General features: G+C 44.6%; 1 protein-coding gene across 1 annotated transcript in view; it reads right to left on the reverse strand.

Annotated features, from left to right (window-relative positions):
- Positions 1 to 25,428, reverse strand: part of Pitpnc1 (phosphatidylinositol transfer protein cytoplasmic 1) — a 270,345-nt gene that overhangs the window by 229,754 nt on the left and 15,163 nt on the right. The window lies entirely within an intron of this gene.

Genomic DNA, 25,428 nt, shown 5'->3' on the forward strand with positions numbered 1-25,428 from the left:
CCCGAATGCTAACGTGTCGCTCTCCCGCCCGAAGGCTGATGCAACCTTGACGTAGTATCACCCCATATAGTACTGACCAATCAGCTTACCGCCCAAGCTCCGCCCCCAGAACCTGCATATAAGCCAGCTTGCCCCGGCGCCCGGGGCCCTCCTCCCGTACCAGCTCTCCCGAGAAGCCATAACCGAGCAGCGTTCAATAAAACCGTGATAGAGGAAGAATCTTGGAGTCGTGTCTTGCTTCCCCGCTGGTCGGGGCGCGCCGCACATCCCGAGTCCCCAGAAGAGATTGGCATCCAGTATATGCCCATTAACACCATGGCTGGTGCAGGCCTTAGTGGCTTCAAGACGAATTAGGCACCACCTCAAGCATCTACTTCTCCTTCTGCTGCATATGGAAGTATAAGAAAAAGGCTATTGATCTGATCAGAGAAAATGCTGGAAAACAAGTCTGAGTGCCAAGACACTAAGTGCTTCTAAGATGAGGTAAATAAAGACATGAGTGTGAGTGGAGGGATGTCTAAGCAGTTAAAAGCACTGGCTGCTCTTACAGAGGACCAGAGTTCGATTCCCAGCAACCATGTAGCAGCTCATAATCTCCTGTAATTCCATTTCCAAGGGATCCAAAGCCCTCTTCTGGCCTCCTCAGGTGCCAGGCATATATATAGTACATATGTAGAAGACTGGAATATCTGTCCCCTGACCACACAGACACATAGACACACACAGAGAGAGACATGAAAATAGGTGATGGATGGATAGATGGATGGATGGATGGATGATGGATGTAAAAGTAAAACTGAAACCTGCAGTGGCTAGTTTCTATGTACCCTTGAGAATTGGGCCATATGTAGTGAGTACTTTTGCTTATGGATCTATTTGGTACTGATGACAGGCGGGAGACTCAGCCATGACTGAGAACCTTCCACTGAAGGTCTTCAGATCATATGTAATACAAAGCACGTCATAAAAAGACTCACTAATCATGACTGAGAAAACACATTCCCCTGCATGAAATGTTCCCCTTCCTTTAGCTCTGAACTGAAAATACATTGCTATTTTGGTCACCTCTAGAGGACCAAAGAGCCTAGAGGCAGGAGCATGGAACTGGAAGCAAGGGGGGTTTTCATCTCTGCCTGTTGAACTGCCAGGTGTGGAAGGTTCTGGAACAAAAGGTTTTATTTGTTTTAATGAGCTGATAGAGGGTTTAATTCAGTCGGAGGAAAGGACAGCATCCTTTCTTCCTTAGGATTTTCCAGATATGCTATTTAAGACCTAAAGTACAAAGCATGCCAAGCAGGTAAGAACGACTAGCTGGCACACTCATGTCTACGGCACAGAGGTAGCAGCGTCACTTAAGGTGAAGACAGGAGGAGCTGCGCATCTGCCGCAGCAGCTTGAGATAATGGCTGCAGAGCAAGAGCTATGCTGGTCGGAAATGCGCCATGCCTGTGCTCCATCCACCCTAGATCCTGTGCCCGTGAAGCGGAAGTGACGAGCTTCCACTCCAGGAACCTGTTTTCCCATCAATGTCTGTCTCACCCAACTTTTTTTTTTTTTAATTTTATTCATTTCTTGTGCTTTGGTGTTTTGCCTGCATGTATATCTGTGTGAAGGTACCAGATCCCCTGAAACTGGAGTTACAGGAAGTTGTGAGCTGCCATGTGGGTTCTGGGAATTGAACCTGGGTCCTCTGGCAGAGCAGTCAGTGCTCTTAACCACTGAGCTATCTCTCCAGCCCCCAACTTTCTTGCTATCATCTCACTGCCCCCCCCACATCCTTTTACAGTGGAGACTTGTCGTTTCTTACTATCAATTCCAGTCCAGTGATAACTCAGACCACAAAGCTGGTATTCTCTGCATTTGGTTTTTTCTTAAAGACAGACTCTCGTGTATCCTAGGCTGGCCTCAAACTCATTAACAGCCAAGGATGGCCTTGAACTCCAGATCCTCCTGTCTTCACCTCCCCTCGTCAGTACTGAGGTTATGGGCATATATCAACATATTGGTTAGTTTTGGTTTGGGTTTTTCAACTTGACACAAGCCAGGGTCATCTGGGAAAAGATGGGTCATCTGTGGTTGAGAAAATGTCTCCATCAAATTGGTCTGTGTAGGCTTGTCTGTGGGACATTTTCCTGGTCAATGTTTGATGTGGAAGGGACCACCCATAGGCAGTGCCACCCCTGGGCAAGTTGTCCTGAGTTGTATAAGAAAGGAGGATGGGCTGGGGCAGTGGTGGCACATGCCTTTGATTCCAGCACTCTGGAGGCAGAGACAGGTAGATCTCTGTGAGTTTGAGGCCAGCCTGGTCTACAAAGAGAATTCCAGGACAGCCAGAGCTGTTACAGAGAGGAAACCCTGTTTAAAAAAAAAAAAAAAGAAAAGAAAAGAAAAGAAAAGAAAAAGAAAAAACAAAAAAAAGAAGGAGAAAAAATTGCTGAACAAGCTATGACAGACAAGTCAGTAAGCAGAACTTCTCCATGACCCGTGCTCCAGTTCCTGCCTCCAGGTTCCTCCTACCTTAAGTTCCTGCCCTGACTTCCCTTCAAGATGAACTATAAACTGTAAAGCGAAATAAACCCTTTCCTCCCCAGGTTGATTTTGGTCATGCTCTTTATCACGGCAATAGAAAGCCAACTAGGCTGAGCAGCAGTGGCACACACCTTTGATCCCAGCACTTGGGAGGCAGAGGCAGGCGGATCTCTGTGAGTTCAAAGCCAACCTAGTAGGTACATCCCCAGCCCCAATGCCTCTCCTTGGCTACCTTGCTTAAGGAGTAGCTGGTTACTTTGTAACGCCCGACCAAACCTAAGCAGCACACAGTTTTCACAGGCTGGGAACCTCTGAGCACCAGCGGAGGCCCCTGCAGCATCCGTCCAGGGCCCACATCCCCATCCCCCATCAGGACTTTATCAAGCAAAGACACCTAAGGTAGCTCCTTCCTCGGTTGCTGCTTTTTTTTTTTTTTTTCTTTTCTTGCCTCTTTTCCTTTTGGCAACATGGCTTCTTTGACTATGAAAAAAAAAAAAAATCTGCTTACCTACCCAAAGGATAAAAACTGCAATTCTCCTGTGAGAGGAACTTTTTGCATAAAACAGTGAAATTCGATTTTTTCCTGCATCATAATTTTTAGGTCACCACTTACTCAGCAGACTTAGAATATTCTGCTTTGATATAAAAATGTCTTCTCCCGTGACAGGCAGAGCAATGTTGGTGAAAACAGGCACTGAGGATTTATGTAGGTGATCTTAACCTACCGCCTAGTCATCATCTGATAACAGTAGGACTGATAATAACAACTGTAGCTGGGAGTCAGGAGACCCAAATCCTCCACTGGGGAGAAGACTCAAGTCACACACTTCCCACAGGCTGCCTCGGGTCACCAACTTGGAGCAGTCAGAGCTCTCCTGTCCGAGGAAGACCATGTCAGTGTTTTTAACCGCAAAGGTGTTATCACTCGGGGAGGAGGAGACGGCTTAAATGAGAAAGTGGTTGCCTTGCAAGCTGAATTTGGCCCCCATAAAAAGCCGAGCACGGTGGCACGTGCTGAGAACCCCAGGGCTGGGGAAGTGGACGCAAGTGGACCCAAGGCGCATGCTAGCCAGCCGGCCTGGCCTACGTAGTGGGCTCCAGGTCCCAGTGAGACAGCTGGAGAGATGGCTCGGCGTTTGCTGCTCTTTCCGAAGACCTGGATTTGGTTCCCAGCACCAGCATGGTGACTTGCAACACCCTCACCCCACACCTGAACTCCAATTCCAGGGGGATCTGACTCCTCCTTCTGGCCTCTGTGGGCACTGCACAGGTGAGGCGCATACACACAAATAGTCATACACATGAAATAAAAATAAATCTTTTAAAAACAAGGCTTCGGGGCTGGAGAGACGGCTCAGCGGTTAAGAGCACTGGTTGCTCTTCCAGAGGACCCTGGTTAAGTCCCAGCAACCACATGGTAGCTCACAGCTGTCTGTACCTCCAGTTCCAGGGATCTGACACCCTCATACAGATGCACTTGCAGGCAAACCATCAATAACATAAAATAAATTGTTTTTTAAAAAACCAAGGCTTCGGGGCCTCTGCAGAAGCACAAACACAAGCGCGTGTGCACACACTTTCTTGCACACATAAACATGCACAGAAACACAAAAAGAACCCTGATTAAAAAGTAGCTTTAAGAAGTGTGCAAATGCAGGGCAGTGGGTATTGTTAGTGGCAAAGCACATGTACCTGAAACTCTCGGTTCCATCCCTGGCATGGTGGGGGTGAGGCAGAGGGGTTCAAAGCTATACAAATCCACAGCAGAGGGAATCCAAAAGTTCACAGAGCTGGGAAAGTTACTCAGTGGCATAGGGCTTGCCCAGCACATGCAAGGCCCTGGATTTCCCCTTCAGCACCAAGGCAGAATGAAGGAGAGATTCACCCAGAGCTTTACATACCACACATTTATCCCATAGTGGGCGTCAGGAGACCCAGGAAGGTTGGCAAGCAAGGAGTCACATGCAGGTGAAATGTTTCACCACTGCCTGCACCTAAGGACAAAGAAGGGCCAGGATGCTGTGACAGTTTCCTTTCTAGGGTACAGACTGTCGCTGTAAGTTGTTCTCGAGTGCTGATAACACAGGTGCCAAGTTGAACCCAGGACTAGTACAGTACAAACTGAATTTCTCGGACACGACACTTCAGCATCCTTATGTCTGGGAATCAGGACAGCAAGACGCAGAGGTCTCTAGGCCCAGCTATCCAGAACTCCGTTGTTTCCCCTAGGTTTATGTATAGGCATATTTATATGTACATATATACATAGGTATATGTATACACACACACACACACACACACACACACACACATATATATACATATACATGTCTGTCTGTGTGTGTGTGTGTCTGTATACTTAGGTACAGAATCTTTATCTAATCTTACAGAAGGCAAAATTATGTAAAACTTCATAAAATGGAATCACATGCTGAGTCATCTTTTTCTATAATAAAATACCAAACCTGAGAAATTTATAAAGGCTGGAAGTTGATTTGGTTCCTACTTCTGGAAGCTGGAAAGTTCCTGAGCATGGTGCCTGAAATCTGCTGATCTGCCGGGAACCTGATTAGGCCCCTCCTGCTGCAGCATAATGTGGGGAGGTGGTTACTCAGTGAGACAAGAGTATCCTGTCCCAGTCTTTCATCCTCTTCTGATAACCCAATAACTCTTGACAGGGTGTCTCAGAAAAAAATAAGGTGGGGGGCTGGAAAGATGCCTCTGGTTCTAAGAGCACTTGATGGTCTTGAAGAGAGCCCAGGTTCAGTTCCCAGCACCTACATGGCAGCTCACAACCATGTGTAGCTCCAGTTCTAGAAGATCAGACTCCCTCTTCTTACATGGGCACCAGGCATACAGAAATACATGCAGGCAAAACACATACACACACACAAAGAAAATAAAACAGGTGAAGAGAGGTCCAGAAAGACCCTAGATTTCGATCTCTGCCCTTCTTACACACACACACACACACACACACACACACACACACACACCATACCAGCAATAAAGAATGAATACCGACAGCTGGATGTGGTAGTGCACTCTTTTAGTCCAAGCATTCTGGAGGAAGAGGCAGGCGGATCTCTGTGAGTTCGAGGCCAGCCTGGTCTACAGAGTGAGATCCAGGACAGTCAGGGCTACACAGAGAAACCCTGTCTTGAAAAAAAACCAAAAGAATGAACACCATCAGTGCATTTCCCAGCACGTAACAAACGCCATCTCTTCAAGTTCATTTGCCAGGCAAACAGTTTTGTTGTTGCTGTTGTTTGTTTTTGTTTTAAAAGTCAACACTTCCATTCTGAAAGACATGACTACCAAATATTTATCGTGTCTAACTTTATCCCTCTTGACGAAATCCTTCCAGAAGAAAAAGAAAGTACAGCATGATCTTCAGAAAATACACTAGAGCCTCAGACAGACTGAGTCAGGAGTCTCTGGGTTCAAGAAGACAGAACATTTTAGATCTCATTTATTAAGGACGCCGTGGAGCCATTACATAAGCGGCCGTGTGACTGCAATCGCCGACATTTCATTAGCTCTGATTGTTTTTTGAGAGAAGCAAACAATAAAATAAAGAGATATTAAAAGTTAACTGTGTAGTGCATTTGGGGAAACTGTAATTAGTTTGACTTGGCAGGAGCACCAAACACCGGGAAAGGCAGGAGTCTGAGGCCAGCCAGAGCCTGCCCAGGAAGACTGTAATGTCACGCGAAGGAACTTTTGACTTGTATTGTAAAAGACGCTGTGCTGGCCCAGGCTGGAGGAATGGGGTTGGAAAGTCTGACCCCACAGGTCTCATCATTAGGAACATTACCGTAAGATGGAGTGAATCAAGACAGGCAAAGAGAGCTAGAAGGAAGGGGCCCCACCCACCTGCCTTCTAGGAGCCTTTCTTTGTCATTCTTGTTGACCTTGTCCTGACCTTGGCTTTCCAGTAAGACGCTCTCTCATCAGCATCTATAGATTTACCCTACTCCAGAGAGCATCTCCATCACCTCCCAGGTCCTGAGCACTCCATATCCAACCCATTACCTGCCACACCTTCTCAATGCTAACACAGAATGAGATCATGAGACACAGCAGAGCTACTCATTACTGGGATGTATCTTAGCATCACTACCAAGTGCCAAATGTGGGTACAAAGGAAGGGATGTCCTCAGCCCTCTGCATAGGGATGCTGTTCTGCTGTGCTGTATTATATTTGCCTTGGGCCCTATAGAGGACCGAAGGTGGACTGACATGATGTTGATTTAATTAACACATAGGTTCATCTCTCCTAGCCTCCCTTATCTGAAGCCCCAGTGGATGCCTGGAAGGACAGTGAGTGCCCAGTCCTGTATATTTGCTCCTTTCTGTAGGTGCACGCCTATGAAAAGCACACTGCTTTGGTAGCAGGACCTTGTTATGCAGTCCTGGCTGGCCTCAGTCTTGTGACTTCTTGCTCTTGCACCCTCCTTCCCAACACACTGGTCTAACTTCTTCTACCTTTTGGCTTAAAGGAAATACTTTATGGCAAATCTTTGGCATACCGAAATTGCCAGCACCATTATTTCTTCCATTTTGAGACCATTACTGAGAAAACTTAAGGTCTACTTGAACACTGGGTTGTGATAACTTGATATCAATCTGATCACCCAGAAAGCCACTACGTGATTAACAGGCAAGTAGCATATACAGCATGGATACCCTGTACACAGGGATAATTCATTACCCCAAGAAGAAGAGAATGAGAGGGTGTGAGATTTCATCACTCTAAGACAGCAATTTAAAACTTATGAACTGTTTATTTCTAGACTTTCATATATTTTCAGACCTTGCTCTACAGGTAAGTGAAGAAACCACAGGAAGCAAAACTATGGATAAGGGGGGGCTACTGTACTGTTAGCAAAAACCTCCACTGTGTCTACCAGCCAAAAATCTGTTCACATTCAATGCTAACATCTATAAATTTAAGGAGATATTAATTACATACTAGATTCTCCAGCAACCCGCCTCTTGCTTGTTTAACATAATTCTTACTAATAGCAACATACCAGAAGCCTAAAATGCAAATTTCACATGCAAAAACCACATCCTTTAGTAATGACTTTTCTCTCCCTCTGCAGACGCAAAAAACAAACAGAATACTTAAGACTAAGTTTCCCCAAATGTAATTCTCATACACTGCCCACAGCAGCATAAATATTGTAATCTCTATAGGAAACATGTTCAGACATTGCATTCCTAGACTCTCACACACAAGATGATAGAGACAAATTGGAGTGTGCTCGAGACAACAGGACTCATGACAGCAATCCCTCAAACAACCCACTGCTTAGAGAACAGAGAAGTACGTTACGGCAGATTCCTACCAAGGATATTACAGAACCACAGCAAAATGACTGATTTGTGATCACTTGCAACAATCACTGGATAAAAATGTTGAGTGATGGGTTGGAAAGATGGCTCAGAGGGGCTGGAGAGATGGGTCAGTGGTTGGGAATAGTGGCTGTTCTTCTGGTAGACCCGGGTTCAATTCCCAGCACCCACATGGCAGCTCACAACTGTCCCATTTCCAAGGGAAAAAAGACTACTGACCTACCTCTCTTCAGTTCACCAAAAAAAGTAAAAAAAAAAAAAAGATGGCTCAGAGGTTAAGAGCACCGACTGCTCTTCCAGAGGTCCTGAGTTCAATTCCCAGCACCCACATGGTGGCTCACAACTGTCTGTAATGAGATCTGGCACCCTCTTCTGTATACATAATAAATAAATCTTAAAAAAGAAAGAAAGAAAGAAAAAGAAAGAAAGAAAGAAAGAAAGAAAGAAAGAAAGAAAGAAAGAAGGAAGGAAGGAAAGAAAGAAAGGAGGAAGGAAAGAAGGAAAGAAAGAAATCATGAGTCTGGGGATTTAAAAAAAAATTTTTTTAAATGTTGAGTGACAGGCGAGGGAGCAGGCTCAGTTGGTAAAGCGCTAGCTGCATAAGTATGAAAACCTGAGTTCAAACTCCTAGAACCCATGTGAAGAAAACCAGGCAGGCAGAGCAGTGAGCCTCTGTCAAGCCCAGCAAGGGTGAGGGCAGAGGATCCAAAGAACTGGCTGAACTGGCTGGCTCATTCGTTTAATCCAGCAGTTCTCAACCCTCCTAACACTGAGACCCTTCCATACAGTTCCTCACGTTGTGGTGACCCCCGACCATAACACTATTTTGCTGCTACTTCCTAACTGTAACTTTGCTATTGTTATGAACTGCAATGTGATGATCTGACAGGCAGGACGTCTGACATGTGACCCTGTGGGGACAGGACCACTCTAACCAAATCAGCAAGCTCTAAATCCAACAAGAGACCGTGTCTCAAAAACCAAGGTAGAGAGAGGTTGACCAAGACACCTGTGGTCAAGCTTTTGCCTCTACACACATGTAAACTTGTACACATACACACACTCACACACATGTAAATCAGTAATAATAATAATAACACTGAGTGAAAAAGAGCAAGCTTTCAGACAACACAATGGGAAAAGAGAATATTTTGAGATTTCCAGATGGTGCTGGGACAAAAGGATACCCACCTGAAAAGAACAGATTCCTGACCACTACTCCTACCATACAAATAAAAATAAATCACTCAAAGCGAACCCAGAGCTGGTTAAGAGCTCTGGCTGCTCTTCCGGAGGACCCAGGTTTGATGCCCTGCACCCTCATGGTGACTCACAACTAACTGTGACTCCAGTTCCAGGAGATCTGATGTCCTCTTCTAGCATCGTAGGCACCAGGTGTGCACGTGGTGCACAGACATAACATAACAGAGCAGGCAAATACCTACGCACATAAAATAAAACACATTATAAATTTAATTCCATCTTAAAAATTCAAAGTGATCACAAAGACCTGTGTGTAATATCTGAAACCACAAAACCTGTTGGAGGAGAACACAGGGATAAATCTTTGTGACTTGGATTTCAGAACGGTTTCTAAAATGTTAAACGGAAAATACAGGGTCCAAAGAAAAATTAGATGGGCTTCACCAATTTGCTACCTTTGTGCTGCAAAGGCCAACACATAAGACATGAGATAACAAACAAACAAACAAAAAAAAAAGTGGGAGAAAGCAATAGAAGATCAAATGTGTGATCAGAATCTAAAACCCGGAGGCTGGAGAGATGGCTTCGTGGTTAAGACCCTGCACTGCTCTTCCAGAGAGCCCGAGTTCAGGTCCCAGGACCCGAATTGGGCAGCAACAATCTGTAACTCTGGTTCCAGGGGATCTGATGCCTTCTTCAGACCTTTTCAGGCATAGGCTCTCGTGTATGCATACATACACAAAGACATACCCACATGCACACAAATAAAAAATAAATCTTCAGCCGGGCGGTGGTGGCGCATGCCTTTAATCCCAGCACTTGGGAGGCAGAGCCAGGTGGATCTTTGTGAGTTTGAGGCCAGCCTGGACAGAGCGAGATTCAGGAAAGGCGCAAAGCTACACAGAGAAACACTGTCTCGAAAAACCAAAAAAAAAAAAAAAAAAAAAAAAAGATAGTCTAATATCCAACACACACACACACACACACACACACACACACACACACACAAATACTTTCAACTTAATTTTTTAAAAACTGTAGCCTAATTAAAAGCTGGACAGTGAATTAGAATAGAAATTTCTTCAAAGACGATATATAAATTGCCAATCGGCACATGAAAAGATATTCAACATTTTAAGCCATTAGGGAAATGTGAATCCAAACCACTTTACACCCTCCAGGGTGGTTAGAATAAAACAGAAACTGAGGCGTGCTGGCAAACTGGAATCTTCACGCACTGCCAGAGGGAATGGTACAGTAGAAAACAGTTTGGCCGTTCTTCAGCAAATTGAGCATAGGAATTTCACATGACCCTGCAATTCCACCCCTGGGAATATCTCTAAAAGAATTAAAAACAAATGTTGTCAGGATAGCCAGGAATACAGAGAGACCTTGTCTCAAAACAAACAAACAAAGAAAACCAACAGTCAGGCAGTAGTGGAACACACCTTTAATCCCAGCAGAGGCAGGTGGATCTCTGTGAGTTCAAGGACAGCCTGGTCTACAAAGGGAGTTCAGGACAGCCAGGACTATACGAAGAAACCCTGTCTTGAAAAACCAAAGAAACCCAGCCGAGCGACACGCCTTTAATCCCAGCACTTGGGAGGCAGAGGCAGGCGGATCTTTGTGAGTTCAAGGCCAGCCTGGTCTACAGAGCGAGATCCAGGAAAGGTGCAAAGCTACACAGAGAAACTCTGTCTCCAAAAACCAAAAAACAAAAAAAAAAAAAAAAAAGAAAGAAAGAAAGAAAGAAAGAAAGACCAAAGAAACCCAAAAACAAACAAAAAATGAAAATGCAAACAAAAGCAAAAAGAATGATGTATGGATGGATGGAGCGCCAGTGTTCATCACCAGAGCAGAAAGAACCCAAGAGCCCATCATTTGGTAAATACAGTGTCGATACAATAAAGTGCCACCCAACCACAAAGAGAAATGGAGAAGGGGTTTATGCTGCAACGTGGAACCTGCCACACAAGTTTGGTTCTTTGCTGCTACTGGCCAAAGACAACTCAGAGAGGAAGAGGTTAATTTGGCTTACAAGTTATTGTCCATCATCGACTGAAGCCAAGGCAAGCACTCAAGGCAGGAGCTTAAAACCGAAAACACAGAGAAAAGCTGCCGACTAATTTGCTTCCCGGGGCTTGCTCAGCTACCTTCTTACACACTTACCTGCCTAGGGATGGTACCACCCACAGTGTGCTGGCCTTCCCACAGCCATCATCCATCTAGAAAATGCCTCACTGGCCAGTCTGATGGAGGTAATTCCTCCAGTGGAGATGCTCTCTTCCTAGACATGTCAGGTTGATAATTAAAGCTAACTATGCCAGAAGCCAAACACAAAAAGCCACATATTTATCCTATGATTCTACTGTTATGTAATTTCCTGAATTGGCAAATCCAAAAAGCTAGAAAGCAGACTTGAGTTTGCTTGAGGCTGGGGAGTGACTAGCAGTGGTCACGGGGTTTATTTTGGAAACTGTAAGTGTTCCATAGTCGAGTGATGGTGGATGCTGGCGGCACAGCCTTAGGAAGACACAAAAACTTCTAAGCTTTGTAATGGTTTAAAGAGTGAAATTTCAAAAACAAAAAAGAAGGGGCTGAGCATGGTGGCACACACCTTTAATGCCAGCACTTGAGAGGCAGGTGGGTAACTGAGAGTTCCAGGTCAGCCTGGTATACATAGCCAGGACAACCTAGTGAGAACCTGTCTCAAAATAAATAAATAAAAGAAATGAAATTTAAGTTGGACAAGATAGCACATGCCTAGAATTCCAGCATTGGAGAGGCAACAACAATAGAATCCCAGCAAATTTGGGACTATCTACTGAGTTCCAGGACAGCCAGGTAAAGGAATAGAGGCAAAAAACAGGGCAGAAGGAAGCAGGGAGAGGAGGGAGGGAGGGAGGGAGGGAAGGAAGGAAGGAAGGAGAGGGAGGGAGGGAGGGAGAGAGGGAAAAAAAGAAAGTGAAATCTGTGTATGGAAATTATGACTCGGAAAGAATAGCAAACAGCAGGAAGTCGCTGGAACTGAACTGTGTGGTGCTGTCTCCCTGCAAGGGAGGCTTGGATGGAGCGGGCCGAAGGAGACTGCTACCCATGCCACTCCACTTCTGAAGCTGGGCAGTCTGACTCCGGGTATTACTCCGTGTCTATTCACTATTCAATGTTAATAAACCAAAACTATCCAAAGGACAATACATTTGCCCTGCTTTCAGACATGGTGCACACAATTAAATATGAATCTTTGGAACTATAAACCAGAAGTCAACCTTATCTAAGCAACCGCCATGGTCAAAGCTTATAAAAGGTGGGGTGGGAGTGGAGGGGAGCAAGAATTGAGGGAGTTAAAAAGAGTGACGTCATCGTGATGGGCTGAGGAGGTGGCTCAATGTTAGAAGGTTGCCCAGAATGAGTATGGGGCTGGGCTTCATCCCGAGCATTGCAGGGAGGAGGGGTAAGGCAAAGGGCTGCTATTACCATCTTCCGAGCCCATACCCCAGCAAGCCCTACACCAGCCACCCGGGATCCCCAGCTACTGCTTGTAAAACAGAGCTTCAAAAACGCTGAAAATAGGCTTGATGGTCTATTTATGTATTTATTTACTTAATTTTGAGATAGGATCTCAGGTAGTGCTCACCATGTAGCTGAAAAGGATGTTGAATTCCTGATCCTTCTACCTCCTCCTGAGTTCTAAGGTGTGTACCACTGTCCCTGCTTTTATGTGCTGCTGGGGACTGAACCCAGGGCTTTGTGCATGCCATGCATGCTACATTCCCAGCCCTCATTTCTCTGGTACAAGATGCTTTTAAGGATTGTAGCTGTGTGGGACTACACTATACTTAGTGAATTGTTTGCGTTTGGTTTTGTTTTTTAGACAAGGTTTCACTTTGTAGACCAGGTTGGCCTCGAACTACAGAGATCCACCTGCCTCTGCCTTCTGAACGCTGGGATTGAAAGTGTGTGCTACCACATCCAGCTGCTGTGTGAATTGCAAAGGGTTTTTTCTCACTTTAAGTCATGTATTTTTACTATTATTATTATTATTATTATTATTATTATTATTATTATTATTATTGCAGATGTGTATGGTGTGTGTGTGAGTGGAAATTGACTCTCTCTTTCTACTATGTGAGTCCTGGGATTCGAACTCAGTTGTCAAATGCAAGTGCCGTTAGCTGCTGAACCATTTTTCCTGGCTCAAAATCATATATTTTTGAAGCCTTAACTTAACGGATATCTTTAGGTGATCATAGCTTCTTATTCAGGCTCCACTGCATCTTTGTTTCTGAATATTCATGTAATTACATACCGAAGTACCTTTTTGCAAGATACAACCTACAGACACTTTCCAAAAACAAAGTTTCCCTCGAGATTTAAAATAGCTGCAAGGTAGTCTAAAATTGTATCTATGCTTCCTCTTTTACCAAAGAATGGCAAAGGAAGATGGTATTGACTTCCAACTGAGGTCAATAGTTTCGATTTACATAATTTCTGGGCTATCTGCTCCAGAAATGTGTCATTCCAGTAAATACCTCACCATCTTATATTTACTTCTACATAGTTACATCCTTGTATCTCAATATTGAAGCTGTGTCTGGTTCTCTTTGGCTGTGGAAAACACAGGAACAAGGGTGATTAAAAGCCAGAGACGCAAGCTTTCACCACTCGGCTCCACCAGTGACTCTGTGTTTGGCAGATCTTCGGAACATCAATAACCACACGTGCACGTGAAGAAGATAGGAACCCCCCTTGAAGGATATGTGTAAGGAAGAAATGAGACATTTGGCTTGGAGTTCGAGGTTCCAGTCCATCATCACAAGGAAGTCAAGGCCAGAACTCTGAGTAGCTAGTCACATCCAGTCAAGAGCAGAGAGAATGAATGAATGAATGAATGAATGAATGAATGAATGCATATTGCTCACTTTTTTTTCAGCTCACTTTTTTGTTTTGTTTTGTTTTGTTTTGTTTTGTTTTGTTTTTCAAGACAGTGCTTCTCTGTGTAGTTTTGGGGCCTGTCCTGGATCTCGCTCTGTAGACCAGGCTGGCCTCAAACTCACCAAGTATTCAAATATCTGAGACAATGGGGGGGGGGGGTCTCACTGTAACCACGGCAGTGATTAACACACTGAATCTGTTGTGCTAGGGTGGACCTCAGATGTTGGCCTTCTGTGTTTTCCCTTTACTCCAGAAAGCAAAGCTATGCTTTAAGTAAATGTCCACATACACATGTGTATCATTTTAATTAAATGTTTATACACTTAGAAATAACTTGGTTTCATCTCTTTCTCAATTTCCTCCTCTGCATGCTAAATCATAATCTTCTCTAAACTGTTTCTCAAAAATATCTAATAAGAAACTCATTTCAAAAATTAAAACTAATGAGGAGGTAGGGGATGATGCAGGCTTAAGCTTATTAATGTAACTGATGGTTCCGTTTCTACATCCAGTACCTACTGGTTTCTTAACAACGGAGAGTGGTAATGACTTATATTTTAGGACTGAGGTTTCTGGAAAGTCAGTGGACTGGAGAAAGGCAGATGTGCTTATCACCTCCACCAACAAGCTAAGAGGGATGGTGAATATGACCAGCAAGGGAAGCAAAACTCAGAGCTAATTGGGTAAATAAGAAATCAACAATGTCCTTCATTAATCACATTAAAATTTCGGAGTCCTGTGGCTATGACTGCTGTCATGTGGGTGTTTACAGTCCATGATTCTCACATGAGAGAGACACGTGGCTTTGGCTGGGATAGCCCATGGAGAAGGCTGTTAACTTTCACATCACTGTAACAAAATACCTGACATAGTAGTTTCAGAGAGGAAGCATTAATTTGGGCTTAGGGCTTCGGGGGTTCTTGACACAGTTTCTTGGCCTCATGACAATGGGAACATGAGATGGAGAAGGTTAGCCACCCCCTACTAGACAGAAAGCAGAGAGAAAGAGAGAGAGAGAAGAGACCAGGGTCCAGATATGACCTCTGAAGGCCCATCCCCAGTGACTTACTTCCTCCAGCAAGGGCCCACCTAATAAAGTTTCCAGAACCTTCCAAAAGAGACTCTGGAGAACATTCCATTTTGGAGCCATATCAAAGTCCTTGTGCAGATGACAGCCTCTTCATGAGCAGTGAGCATGGTGATGCATGGCTGGCAGAGCACAGCACAAGCTGTTGGTGTCACAGTTCAAGGATGGTGCACCCATCCCACAGGACCACCTCTTGAGCGAGGGTCAGAAAATGATGTCCCACCGTCCAAACCTAATCTTCCACCTGCTGTTGTCTAGTCTTTGAACCACAGCTTGGAAAAAAAAAAATCAAGAGGCATCAAACTTACCTCTGCCTCCCCAGTACCGCGATCAAAGGCATGCGCCATCATGAAGGTGTGAAGATGCGGTAAGATGTATGGTGTTTTCCTCTGTTGGTTTCTCCTTTGTTATCTTGAGACAGGGTTGCTCACTAAAACCAAACCCCACTATTTAGGCAAGACTGACTGGCCAGCAAGCTCTCAAGCTCTACTTGTCTCCATTCTCCCAACCCAGTGCTGGGGTTACAGGTATGTGTGCCCATGCCTGCCTGGCTTTTTCCACAAATGACTGGGAATTTGAACTCAGGTCCTCAATCTTGTGCAGCAAGAAGCTCTCTTACCTCCTGATCCATTTTCCTGGTCCCTTCAATATTTTTTGAAGGCTGATTACACAGGACCATAGAAATTGTGAGGAAGATTAAGACTGTTTAGTAAATTAAACAGTTAAAGGAATACGGATATTAAACCGGTGTGATAGAGGCCTAAAGGACACGAACACAAGATTCCAAGAATCAGTATGTAAAAGGAACTTGCGCTTGTCAGTGTATGGTGGGGGAGACTTGAGGAGGTTGGATATCAACTGACTGTAAGAATGTTTCTTCTAGTAAATTCAAGGGAACAGTCTCACGGAAGAGGTCTTGCCACAGGACAGCAGCGTCTGCCGAGCCTTTTGCTTTGGTCAAAGGCAAGCCAGCCACACATGCTCCAAGGCTACTACTGGAAGGATTCTTACAGTGGTAAGAAGCTGAACTGGAATAATGCTCAAGTTCTTCCTGAGATTTTTAACTCAGAAGGCGGCAAGTGGGTGGGGTTGCAGCTCAGGTGTGAGAATGTCTGAATTACATGCACAAAGCCCTGGGTCAGTGCCCAACGTGACATACACCACGCAGAGCGGTGCATGCCCAGAAGCCCAGCACTCATGAAGTGAAGGAGGGAAGATCAGAAGTTCTAGGTCACTGTAGTTTGCATGAGGCTGGCCCTGACAGACTCATATATTTGAATATTTGGTCACCAGTTGGTAGAACTGTTTGGAAAGGATTAGGAGGTGCTACTGCTCCAGTGCCACGTCTGCCTGTCTGCTACCATTCTCTCCACCATGCCAACCACGGACTCATCCTCTAGACCTGTAATCCCCGGCGAATTCTTTCTTTTATTAGTTCCCTTGGTCATGGTGTCTCCTCACAGCAAAAAAGAAGTAACTAAGACAGTCATTCTCACCTAAATTGTGAGTTCGAGGCCAGCCTGGGCTACATGAGACCCTATCTCAGGAGAGAAAGAAAGGGGGGCTGCAGAATTGGCTCAGTGGATAAGAGCACTTGTTCTTGCAGAAGACCTGGCTGGATTCCCAGAACCCACATGGTGGCTTATAACCATCTGTGTCGTCAGTCCCAGGGGATCCAGTACCCTCTTCTGACCTCTGTGGGCACCAGGCACACACATAGTACACACATATACATGCAAACAAAATACTCATACTCAAAAATAATAAGATAAATAAATAAATCTGTTGTTGTTTTTGGTTTTTTGTGTTTGTGCAGTTTTGGAACCTGTCCTGGAACTCGCTCTGTAGACCAGGCTGGCCTCGAACTCACAGAGATCCACCTGCTTCTGCCTCCTGAGATGAAAGGTGTGTGCCACCACTGCCAGGCTTGCAAGTGAGTTTATAATGAACAATTTTTACAATTCAGTAAGGACTGACCTTACAGGGAAATATATTTTATTGTATATTATAGTGTGTGTTTATATTATACTTGTATTTTACTATATGTTTATGATATATGCTATACATATAATATATAATTAAAGGGGGAATGCTAAAAAGAGGGCTTCTGTGTAAATAAAGGATATATCAGCTATAACAAAAATCCTACTAGAAGAGCAAGGTTATTTTTAGGAGGAGGGCTCCAGTTACACAAAATAAGGAAAGGACATCTCCTGCTAAATAAAGCGAGCTGAAATCTTTCCTCACATAACTACCGGAAATAGGCATGGCATGGTTTAAAGAAGGGAAAAAGTCTATAAATAAAAACAGAAAGGTGGAAAGACTACACCCCAAAACAGAAAAAACAAACACACTGAACTCAGCACACACACACACACACACACACACACACACACACACGTACACATACACACAGCTATAGAGTGCCTGCCTGGCATGCGTGAGGCTCTGCATTGTGTGACGTGCTTACACTGGACTGCTTGGCAAAGTAGTTTAACGAGCGACTTCACAAGGCACAGCCACCTGTTACACTGTTATTTTGGCTCATCTATTTTCAATGACAACTTTGACACACAAGCCAGAGACACACCACCATAGCAACATAAGCAGCAGGGTGTTGGAGAGTGAATTTTAAAGGAGTGACTTAGAGCCCCGGCAAGGCTGGAAATAAACGAATCTTTAGCGTGGTACACATTACCACCCAGCACACACTTGGACTCAGGTTTTCCCACCAGCCACTTGGAGAGCGGGCCCTCCAAGATGTCGACCGTACCACACAATGCCCCTAAAATGGAGGCATTTTAACTGTTTTATTTGTGTGTGTACAAGTGTATAGTATGTGTGGTACATGTTTGTGTGTACATATGTGTCTGTGTGTGTGTTTGTAAGCCAGAAGTCCACACCAGTTTTTCTGTATTGTGTCTCCCTCATTTTTTGAGACTGTTTTTCACTGAACCTAGAGCTCACAGGTTCAGCCAGACTAGCTGCCAGTGAGTTCCAGGGATCCCCCTATCTCCACCTCCCCAGTGCTAGTATTACCAAACTCAGGAGTCACACCCTGTACCCCAAGTCAGGCCCAACCACCCATCCAAAGAGCCAAACCAAAAGTGGAAAGCTGAGCCGGGGTGGAGGTGGCACATGCCTTTAATCCCAGCACTCAGGAGGCAGAGCCAGGTGGATCTCTGTGAGTTCAAGGCCAGCCTGGTCTACAGAGCAACATCCAGGACAGGCACCAAAACTACACAGAGAAACCCTGTCTTGAAAGAAAAAGGAAAAAAGAAAAAAGAAAAAAAAAAAGTGGAAAGCGGAAAAACGAGGCTGAGGATGAGTGGCAGGACCTGATTTGGGGTATAGGTTGTAATCTCTAAATTCCATGATAGTGGATCACAAGTGAGGGCTCCCTGGGCCAAAGAGATGGCTCAGGGCTAAGAGTACTTGTTGCTTTTGCAGGGGACCTGGGTTCAGTTCCCAGGACCCACAAGGTGACCCGGTCATCTGTAACCCTAGTTCCAGGGATCTGATACCCTCTCCTACTTCAGGAGTGCCAATCACAAGGTATGCATACATGAGGCAACACTCTCATACACATAAAATAAGCTAAAAAACAAAGTAACAAAAAAGGGGGGACTACCACCCCCAGACTTTTACTTAAGTGCTGGGATTACAAACTCAAGTCCTGTTTTTGCAGCAGGCACCTTACCTACGGAGCCATGCACTCTGTCCTTCGAATGCAAGGTATTTTCAAAGGTGAGTCATGCATCTAAAGAGAAAACAGACTCTAGTACGGCATTTCTCACACGGCTCGACACAAGCTCTGGTGTCACTAGCACTGGTGTCACTAGCAGTCCCCACAATGGGACAATGACTTTCCCGCTGTATGTTTGCTCAGCAGGCTCAGTGGCTCAAGTGACCCGTGCCTTGGGCAGACAAAAAAGAAGAGTGCTTTGTTGTTATTGTTTATTTGTATTGCTTTAGGGGACATTGGAGATGCAGGGTCTCACACACACTAGGCAAGGTCTTGCTGTGTTAAATTTGAGAATGTAGGATTGAATCTTTGCAAATCAGAGCAGAGATAGCACAAGGGAGGAACGGGTGGGTGATTTAGCTCAGTGGTAGAGTGCTTGTCTAGCAAGCCCAAGGCCCTGGGTTCGGTCCTCAGCTCCGGGGTGGGGGGGGGTGGGGCCGACAAAATAACAAGGGGAGGAACCGGGTCCACTAACAATGTATCTACTCTGCACCTTACTGCAACCTAAACCGGAAGCCCCAGCTAAGGGTAACAGGCTCAGGGAGACAAAATTCAGAGACCTTTACTGAAATAAAAGAGCAGATCAACAAGAACAGAAGAAACATCACCTATCTGAAAGTGATGAGTCTCTTCTGGGGTGATCCTTTCGGTGGGCGGGGGCAATTAGCAGGACTCACAACACTGTAGTCAACATTGCAAGGTGTGGCTGATTAGCCATCCAAAAAAGCTCCAACAAAAGCAGAAAGCAAACGATTATCCTGCTGGGGATGACGCACCCACAGGTGTGTCCCTGGCAAAGCTTGCAGTCTGCAGTTAGGATGGACAGGTCTTACCCCTGCCCAGATTCAAAGAAACACCCAACCCAAGGCAGATCTGAGCCTAGCCGGGAGCAGGAGCAGCACAGCTCCTGCCCCAAAGCAGCAGTCCCCGAGTCCCGGCAAGCACTTCCTGGCTGTACCTTTTGACTTTGTTCTTAACTTAGTTAAAAAGGAAAGGCCTGGAAGGCCCTTGGGTTAAGTTCTTCCTCCAGCAGAGAAAGACAGGCCAGAACAACCCCAAGGAGAAAGCCGCTCTGTAGATGAAAAATAGATGAAGATGTGATACAGCTTCTGGGAGACCGGCGATTTGGCTGCTTTTGATCTCAGAACCAGTAGGGAACTCTTATCTTTAAAAAATAAAACTGCTGGGCCAGAGAGATGACTCAGTGGTCAAGAGCACTTACTGCTCTTGCGGGAAGCCTAGTTCAGTTCCCAGCACCGCTTACTGCTGTCTGTAACTCCAGTTCCAGAGGATACAACATCCTCTTCCGGTCTCCATGAGCACCAAACACACACCTGGTGTACAGACATGCATGTGATCAGAACATACATACACATAAATCTTTTCTAAAATTTAATTTAAAAAATAAAATTTAATTAGTTAATTAAAGTGGCTGTTATGCCTGTAATCCCAGTGCTCAGGAGGCTGAGGGCAGAATTTAATGTCACCCTGGGCTATGAAGAAAGTTCAAGGCTAACCTGAGCTACATATAGAGATCCTATCTCACATGCCCACAAAAAATATTAAAAATAAAAACCAAACTAAAATAAATGAATAAAAATAAATGATTCTGACAGAATCAACACTGAGAGGGAGGGATGGGGATGGGAGAAGAGAAGGAGGGAGGGGGAGAGAGACAGAAACTCCAGGAGGAGTATGAACAGAAGGAGTATGAACAAGAGGCTAAACAACTCTGTAATAACGGCTAATTTTAAACATACTCGCCCATCTCAGAAGCGTTTTTCCTGAGAAGCCAAGAGGGGATTACTCCATTTAGACAACTAATAGCCTAATTGTTATTTTTTTAACAGGAAAAGCAACTACCAAGCTCTTTTCCAGCCAGATCTTGGCAAGAAAACACATCTAAGTACAACCATATAGGCTGTAAGTCATCCTGTCCAAAACCGTAATTACACTTGGCTATGCCCAAATTTCCATCATACACAGTCCAAAAGAGGTGAACAATTTTTTTTTCCAAGACAGGGTTTCTCTGTGTAGCCCTGGCTGTCCTGGAAATTGTTCTGTAGACCAGGTTGGCCTCGAACTTACAGAGACCCACCTGCCTCTGCCTCCCATGTGCTGGGATCAAAGGCGTGCGCCACCACCACCACCCAGCTACTTACAATAACTTTTTAAAAAAAAAAATAAAAAAGTGCAGGAAAAAGTGAAAAAGAATTTGTCCCATCTTCAATAGACTGGGGTTAAGTCTCCAGCTTGCGAGGTATAATGTCATGCCCTAGTAACCAAATGCAGCTCAAGATACCAAGTTTTCTGCACGTGGGAGGGTTAGATAAGCACACTTCTTTATCTCTCGCCCCTGGTCATTAAGCAGAGGAGCTATTTTCACAGAAGGTCTTGAGTACTGAGCAAGCCACACTCAGCAACCACAGGTTTGTGAAAGAAGGTGATGCATTAGTGTGAACTCAGCAAAACGTTCCCGAGAGAGACTGATGTCACCAGGACATCAACCCCGGCAAATTACACAGCCAGAAGACATGTCCCTTCTGGCAAATCTTGTCTTCAGGAAAACCACCTGTCCAACAATAGAATGATGGTGGCCAGGGGCTGGAGGAAGGAGGGGCTGTGTGTGGTACATACACAGTTTGGTGGCACATGTCTGCAGTCCTAACTACTTGAGAGGCTAAGGTGCCCATAAGCACAGGAGCTCCAGACCAACCTGAGCTGGATGTGGTGGTGTACACCCTTAGTCCCAGGGGGCAAAAGCAGGCAGATCTCAGTGAACTTGAGGTCGGTTTGGTATACATAGCAAATTCCAGGCCAGGCAGGGTATGCACAGACATTATCTTTAAGACAAAACAAGCCGGGCGGTGGTGGTGCACGCCTTTGATCCCAGCAGTCACGAGGCAAAGGCAGGTGGATCTCTGTGAGGTCGAGGCCAGCCTGGGCTACAGAGTGAGTTCCAAGACAGGCTCCAAAGCTACACAGAGGAACCCTGTCTCAAAAAAAAAAAAAAAAAAAAGACAAAACAAAACCAGCCTAAATAACAAAGTGAGACCCTGTCTCACAAAAAGAAGAGGAGGAAGAGGAAGAAGAGAAGAAGGGTTGGCAGGATGGCTGGGTAACTTGCTGAGTAAAGGCCCTGCCACTAAGCATGACAACCTGAATTCAATCCCAGAGACCCACACGGCAGGACAGAACCAACTCCTGCAAGTTGACTTCTGATTCCCCATACACAGACACACAATAAAGTAATTAAAGAAAAATGTAATAAAAAATGTAATATCTAATGAGGAGCTCAAGATGTAGCTCAGTGATATGTACAAATCTGGATTCAATCCACAGAATTACCAAAACAATAATATTAATAATAATTATTATTACAATTATACTGATGATGGCTGGGAAAGAAATAATCAAGTTTTCTCTGATGGAACATCACTGGCTATATCATCCACACTCCAAGGCAGGTCCCATGCCCAGGAGTCCTTGGCCTACACAAAACAGACTCCATATTTTGTTTCATATTGGAATGTTTTATCTTACTATTTTTTTTATTTGTTTTGATTTTCTTTTTTTCTTTTTAAGATAGAGGGAGAGAAAACTTAAAAATTGGGTGGGTAGGGAGATGAGGAAGATCTGGGAGGAACTGGGGTAGGAGGAATGTGATCAATATATTGTATGGAAATATAAATAAAATAAATAAAAATTAAAATAAAATAAAAATCTAGTGAGACGCAGGCAGTTGGCTAGTGAGCCAAAAGTCCCATTTGTAGACATCATTAAGAAAGACAAGAGGGAAAATGTTACAATGTTCATGTATTAATAAGCCATCAGACTGACTGAAACTTTTTTTCTCCCAAGTTAAACATTTATAAAATTCTCAGAAAATAAGGTAACATTTTAACCGTACTTCCTTACTGAGAAAAGGAGTCCAATTAATGTCTGTTTCTACCTTGTACAGGAATAAAAGCATTATCCCTAATCAAATATTCTGTCTTCCACTTTAGAAGAACACTTGTCAGTACTGACTTCGCTTGTCTGAAATGCTTCAAAAATTCATGATATTTCCTCTTATTTTAGTGAAGTATTTGGAAGCCGATGCACCTCTTTTCTGTTAAAGAACAACACAGCAGTTCCTCTGAGTTAAAACAGTAGCACTTTCGCTGCTGTCGTAAAAGCAAAGGTCACTAACTGGGGGCTGGAGAGAAGGCTCCATGGTTAAGAATTCACTTCTCTTCCAGAAAAGCCACATTAAATGTCTCCAGTTTTTAGGATGCTTACCTCAAGTATTTTGTTATTATAGTACATGATCGTTGTCCACCAATGTGAATGGTCTTAATGCCAAGAATGGTGGAACACACCTTCAAAGAAAACAGTTAAGCATGGTAGTGGACAACTTTAATCCCTAACACTTGGGAGGCAGAAGCAGGTTTGAGGCCAGTCTGCAGTGCTGCAGACTAGCCAGGACTACCCTGTCTCAAACAAAAACAAAGTTGAAAAGAAAAAGTCCTTAGATCCTTGAGAGAAATGTAAAACTGTGGTTCTCTATCGACACTACTGAAGTAAATGTTATAACCCAAAATGAATTATTTGAGGTAGACAATCCTTAACTGAAAGTGTAGATATCCTGGTTATTTGTGTGTGTGTGTGTGTGTGTGTGTGTGTGTGTGTGTGTGTGTACACGTGTGTGTACACATGTATAATGGGGCTGTGTGTGAGCCCAGAGGAGGATGTCAGGTGTCTGCTCTCTCACTCCCCACTTCATTCACTCTCTTGAGTCTCTCACTGAACCTGAAACTAGGCCAGCAGCCAGCAAGCCTAGGGTAGGGTGGGAGAGTAGAGGGGTGGTGGAGGAATCCTCCTGTCTCCACTACCCCTAATACTCGGATACACACAGTGGTAAGCCCAGCTTTTGTGATTGTTTGTTTTGAGACAGGGTCTTTCTATGCAATCCTGGCTGCTCTGGAATTGGATATATAGACCAGGCTAGCCTCGAAGTCAGAGACCACCTGTTCAACACAAGATTGTGTTTTATTGCTATTTCTTAATGTGGGTGAACATGGTGGGTATTCACTCTACCACCAGGCAACAGCCTCTCAAAGAAATCATCTTCAAGTTAAATGATTTTATTCAGGGCTTGAGAGATGGCTCAGCAGTTAAGAGCACTTGCTATTCTTGCAAAGGACCGTAGGTAGTTCAGTTCCCAAGACCCACATCAGGTAGGTGGTTCCCAATCCAGCTCCAGTGACTCCATCACCCTCTTTTGGCCTCTGCAGGCACCCACACTCATGTGCATATATCCACATATTGACACTCACACATATACATAAATAAATAACAAATCAAGTCCTTATTTAAAAAATTTTTTTTTATTCTGGCTGGGCAGTGGTGGCTCACGCCTTTAATCCCAGCACTCAGGAGGCAGAGGCAGGTAGATCTCTGTGAGCTCAAAAGGCCAGCCTGGTCTACAGAGCAAGATCCAGGACAGGCACCAAAACTACACGAAGAAACCCTGTCTCAAAAAAAAAAAAAAAAAGGGGGGGGGTGGCTGGAGGGATGGCTCAGAGGTTAAGAGCACTGGCTGTTCTTCCAGGAGATCTGGGTTCAATTCCCAGCACCCACATGGCAGCTCATAACTACCTGTAACTCCATCTCCAGTGGATCTGTCACTCACACAGATGTACCATACAAATACACCTAAAATAAAAATAAATAAATCATTTTAAAAAAGAAAAAGAAAAGAAAAGAAAAAAATTTATTCTAGGGTCTGGAGGTGTGGCTCAGTGGTAGGGCACCTTCCTGGAATGTGTAAGGTCCTAGCTCTGATTTCCAGAACCTTCCCTCTGAAAAAGGATTTCTTAGTCCACATGCAGTATGACTCTGAAAGAGTAATATTAATTTGCCTGTTTGGTTTGTAAACTACCTTAGGAAGCAATGCTAAGAAAGCTGAGTCAGCCAGGTGGTAGTGGTGCATGCCTTTAGTCGGAGGCAGAGACAGGCAGATTCCTGCAAGTTCGAGACCAGCCTAGTCTACATAATGTGATCCAGGACAGCCTGCCAGGACTACACAGAGAAACCCTGTCTCAAAGAAAAAGAAAGAAAGAAAGAAAGAAAGAAAGAAAGAAAGAAAGAAAGAAAGAAAGAAAGAAAGAAAGAAAGAGAGAGAGAAAGAAGGGAGGGAGGGAGGGAGGGAGGGAGGGAGGGAGGGAGGGAGGGAGGGAAGAAAGAAAGGTATGTCAAGGCTGGGACTCAGTGGTAGAGTGGTTGCCTAGCACACAAGTTGCCTGGGCTCAACCTGGAGTGGAGAAGCACAAGCCTGAGAGTTGATGAGCAGCATCTCTGGGGTGGCAAACACGAACCTCGGAACGGTCCATTTTGATCATCTCTCAGACCTCAGACCTTCCAACCTGCTTACTTTCAGGTGAACAGTTTAAAGTTTTCAGAGGCCCAGCGTGGCCTGTCTGTTCCCAGCGTTATTTTCAGACACTAATTTTGAGCTAGTCACAGGTGCTCCTGAGCTCACATCCCTATAGATGATGCCTCTAAAAGCCAGAGGTTTCTGCTGCCA

This window comes from Peromyscus eremicus, chromosome 8a, assembly GCF_949786415.1.
Source record: "Peromyscus eremicus chromosome 8a, PerEre_H2_v1, whole genome shotgun sequence".
In the NCBI taxonomy this organism is placed as follows: domain Eukaryota; kingdom Metazoa; phylum Chordata; class Mammalia; order Rodentia; family Cricetidae; genus Peromyscus; species Peromyscus eremicus.